Source organism: Montipora capricornis, chromosome 6 (assembly GCF_036669925.1).
Source record: "Montipora capricornis isolate CH-2021 chromosome 6, ASM3666992v2, whole genome shotgun sequence".
NCBI classification, from domain to species: Eukaryota; Metazoa; Cnidaria; class Anthozoa; order Scleractinia; family Acroporidae; genus Montipora; species Montipora capricornis.
In genome coordinates this window covers 23,285,527-23,290,526 of record NC_090888.1, presented here as the reverse complement: position 1 = coordinate 23,290,526, position 5,000 = coordinate 23,285,527, and the positions used below count along the sequence as shown (strand labels likewise).

The 5,000-nt window shown below is 39.3% G+C and overlaps 1 protein-coding gene across 1 annotated transcript in view; it reads right to left on the bottom strand.

Annotated features, from left to right (window-relative positions):
- LOC138051809 (furin-like protease kpc-1) overlaps positions 1–5,000 on the bottom strand; it is a 371,910-nt gene that overhangs the window by 301,555 nt on the left and 65,355 nt on the right. The window lies entirely within an intron of this gene.

The window sequence follows — 5,000 nt, the reverse complement described above, 5'->3', positions numbered from 1 at the left end:
CAAAGGCGTCCAAATGCAAAGTCACAAAATTAGAATTCGCTTCTTAAACTAAGTCTTCCTCAGGAAAAACGTATACTTAAGTATGAAATTCCTAAACGCCTTTGCTATCTGTTTTCGTTAAAAGGGGCTATGTAACATTACTTTAGGGTGTTTAAGGGAAACCTTTATGTAGTTAATCACGAGTTAACACTCGGAAATGGTAATGTGGAATTCCTTTAATGATAAAATTTTGATTACATCACAACCAAGACGATTCTGAGCAACGTTGATCTTTATCCCGACGATTGGCCATAAACTTGAAAAACGTCGGGACAACTTTTTTCAAGATTAGCCACATGCAATTCGTTTCAATCTTGTCCGTTTGTGTCCATCCACGCTTCTCTTTCCTCTTGCTGTATTTCTTTTATGGTTGTTCAAGAGTTTTAAGTGGTTATTTTAATGTTTCATTCTAACTTTTGGGCATTTTGGGTGTCATGAAATTACGTCAAATACCTGTCTCACTCGTGATTTACCAAATGCGACTGCTTACGTCATTATACGAAAAATGCTACTTTTTGTTTTCACATTTTAAATAAAATGTAGTCTGGTTGTATAAAGCGTCGCTTCCATAACGCCACAAATTTATCATACGCCGCTGCGTTTAAACTGAGCAAATGTTACTGTTTCAATCAAACTATATTCTCACTCTAGCGACTTTAAGTATAAGAAAATGTGCTGTCTCATATCGTGTTTGCACCTACTAAACTGGTCAGCTATTAGGTAAGGTTTAAGCCTGGTTTACACTGAGACATAAGCATAAGCATAGGTTGAAGGAATCGTTTCCATTTTCTTATGCTTATGCTTATGTCACGTCAATAACTGTGTAAACAGGGTGCAACATAAACATAAGGATAAGACCGAGGTGTCAGCTGTTTTTGATGCGAGCTGGTGTTAGAGTTAATAGTGCCAGAGATGGCGTCCGAAGATACTGTTTTTTTACGAGAAACTTATTGATGCCTTTAAGACAAGTCTTCAGATGAAATATCCTGAAATATAATTATCGGTCCGCTAAGTTGCAGTTCCCGTACTAAATTATGAAAGTGTCCTTGTTCTTTGCTCTCTTGGGAAATATCCCTTACCCAACAAGACCTTTTTTCTATTTTCTCGTTCTCTGTCTTGTCGCCGTCGTCTTCTATGCATGCAGCAACAATTATATTCTCTAGCGAGTTTTTCCTGGAGCTAACTGGCCTAGTTGCTTATTCTTATGCAACAAGTGTGAACTTCGTTATGCTTATGCTTATGCTTATGCTTATTGTCGCAGTGTGAACCAGGCTTCAACTAAACCAAGATCATTTTCCATTCCACCAAAATGTCCGAAAATTGATGTGGGAAGTCAAATTGAACGGTCTATTTTATTCCGTCCTATAATAATCTTTTGACATTAGAAGTGACTTCCTTTTAAATGGAAAAACTAGTTGTTTCGGCGCTACAAAAATGAAATAGTCTTTCCCATTGGAAGTAAGGAGAAATAAATTCAAATTCAGAGATATATGTTGCCGGTAAAATCCGTTTTCAGGTTAAATCCGTTTTTCTTAGGTAAAATTGGTGGTCCTCATTTTACCTAGGTTGAATACACATTCTACCTAATCAACCCTCTATAAAAGGAACGAAAACACCTATAACTTCCCTCAATCTCTGTCTTACTCATTTCAACACATCTTTTTTATGTTTCGTATCATATTATCGGTTTCTATATTCATACTCTTATCCATTCCGTCTGGACATTATATCATACTCGAACTCGGACCCTCCAGATCCATAGCCCTGTGTCTTCACCACCACACCACAACTACGAACATACTTAAAACACAGTTTTTTGCATTATTTACTTTTGTATAATAAGTAAATTCATACCCATCCATCCAAAACTAATCCCAACCTAACCCTAATTTTCTCTAGGCTTAATTTAGGCTCTAAAAACAGATTCTTCAATTCATCTGAGTGCGTATTCAACCTAGGATCACCAATTTAACCTAGGCAAAAACGGATTCAACCTGAGATCATACACACAACATGTACACGTCTCTTTCAGTTTATCGTTTTCACGCAAGTGACCTGCTCATTGGCGAACGATTTGCGTCCTTGATAATGGAGCCGAAGTTCTCACCGGTTACTCCGACAAATGGTGCATACTCTCATTTGTGGAGAATTTCTGCAGTTCCGTCTGGCGGAAAATTCCACCTAGTTTTTCCATCAATGAAAAGCGCTTTGGAATGCGAATGCACCGCTGCCGATACTAAATTTGAAATCATTTCGTGCCGTTTCGGAGAATGCTAAATATGCAACCGTAAACTGATGCTTTCTGGAAATTGTAATCCTCAAGTCATCTCAAGTCCACTATCCAACTTGCGTCTCGTTTGGCCACTCAACGCAAGTGGATGCAAGTTTTCGCAATTCGTTCGAACTTTTCTTACTACCATGGAAACCTATAAGCGGACGCAGGATTTGATTGCTCCGGCCAAGATCTAGGCTCGATTACCAGCCGCTGTTTCGGGAAATAAGCCAGCGCTCACTCCCGAAATCTCGGCTGGACGCGTGAGGTAAGCCATTGTTAATTTCCGCCAATCAGAAACTCGCCTGCACAAATCCATCTGGCATAAATTATATTTTTTGGTTGCGAAGGTATTCTTTGACCCGGCCTGTTCGAGGTTTACAGTGCTTTAAGATAGGAAACATCCAAGATTGCGACAACGAAAAGTGTTCGAGAAGCTGGAGAATGGGAATTGTGTCGTTTTCTACCGCCTGAGTTCGCAAACTTCACTGATTTTCCAGTTGGCGCCAAGGTCAAAATACGGTTTTCAAATCCATTGCTATTGCAATTTTCTCCTCATACTTCGCTGATGTAAGAGCAAGTAAAATTCCTCAAGATCAATTGAAAGTACTGCTGAGTTTATTGCTAGCAAAACGAGGGGGCCGATGAAGTCGACTGATAGCTAAAGCAGCCGAAGATTTCGTTGATGATTCGCCGGTTGAATTCAAACTCACATCGATCATTTAACCACAAACTTAAGCTCGTATCATCTGGAAACTTCGCACAGACGTTTTAAGCATTGTTATGTAATTTCTGTTTTCTTAAAATCAGTGTTTTTGGGATGTCTAATGCTATTTCCCCGCAACTATTAACTTCGCATAAGTTATATTTTGAATTTACGTCACAGACACAATCTATCGCCCACGCGTCCAGCCGTCTCTTCTCGGGGAGGATACCCGAACTCGAGTGAGCGGCGGAAATCGAGCCTAGCCAAGATCGAAATCACCGAAAATTTTAGTCCAAAATATGCCCGATACACGTCATTCAAAAGCCGCAGTTAGTTCTTTGGCGGCTGAAGTAAATGTTCAAGGAGAGTTTGTAACACTGGCAACGCTTCGCGAGATGTTACAGATGCAGGAAAGAATGTTCAAGAGCTTCTTTGACTCGATCGTAACTAACGTGAACACTCGCCTCGACTCTTTAACTCATCCAGTAGCCGAGTTAAAAGCAAGAATTGCTAGTTCGGAAAAGGAAACGGGTGATCTTAAAAACAGCCTTGAGTTTTCGCAAAAGGACATTGATGACTTGAAACCATCATTACTTAAATTACAAGAACTGGACTCCGCCATTGAAGAAATTCAAGACGACTTGAACCATCAAGAAGAACAAATGGAGTATTTAGAAAATCAGAGTAGGCGAAATAATGTCAGAGTGGATGGCATTCCCGAAGAGGATAAAGAAACATGGGAAGAAACGGAAGCTAAAGTAAAGCAAGTTTTGAAAGACGAATTGAATCTCGCCAGTGCTCCTGACATTGAGAGAGCGCATCGCGTGGGTAAAAGTTCTCGTAGGCCAGCTTCGGCCCAGAATTCTGCAAATCGTCCTCGAACCATTGTTTGTCGCCTTCGTGACTGGAAAGAGAGGGAAACGATCCTGAAATGTGCCCGAAGAATTAAACCCGACAATGTATTTGTGAAAGAAGACCTATCTCCAGCAACCCTTGAGAAAAGAGAAAGTCAACGTGCAAAGATGGAAGCAGCCAAGAGAGCAGGGAAGATCGCTTATTTTGTGTTAGATAAACTGGTTATTAGAGACAGACCTAATGTCGAGAACAGCTAAGTTATTTATTTCTTACTGCTATTTTTCCCCCTGTTTTTTTTTTTTTTTTAATTTTGTTTTCCCCCTCTCTGAAAATGTTTGTCTTTCCGGAATTTTCGTTTCCGTTTAACGACCTTGATGACGCCGACTTCAACCTAGCAATTTATGAAATGCAAAATGGTCCTGTTCGCTATGATGCTGATAGATTGGCTAGTTTAAGTGTCAATCCTTTACTCCACAATATTAGAACAAATCTAGCTCGTTCATTTGACCTTGACCCTGACACCAACCTCAGGGATTTATTTAGCGATGACTGTGAATATTTCATTGAAGATCAATTTAATGACATGCTATCTAGTGAAGATTCGCGTATTTGTGACAGCTTTTCTCTACTGCATCTAAACATTCCTAGCCTACATTGTAATGCTAGCAAATTAACGGATCTTTTATCTAACGTAAATTTAAAATTCTCTTTGATTGGTATTTCCGAAACTTGGCTAAATGATTCGTCGTCGTCAGTCGACATCGACGGTTACAGTTTTGTTCATAAAAGTAGGGAAAATAGATCCGGTGGTGGAGTTGGTTTGTATGTTTCTAGCAATTTGAATTTTAAATTTCGATGCGATCTTGATTTTTCGTTGCCAAACGTGGCAGAATCTTTGTTTATTGAAATTGTTAAGCCCCAGGGAAAGAACATTGTTACTGGTGTGATTTACAGGCCGCCAAACCAAAACGTTGAATTTTTAACAATGACTAATGAGCTGTTAAGTAAGATCTCAAACGAAAATAAGGTATGTTATTTAATGGGTGACTTTAACTTAAATCTAATGAACCACCAATGTCATTCCGTTACTGGTGAATTTTTAGATGCGCTATATTCAAATATGTTCTT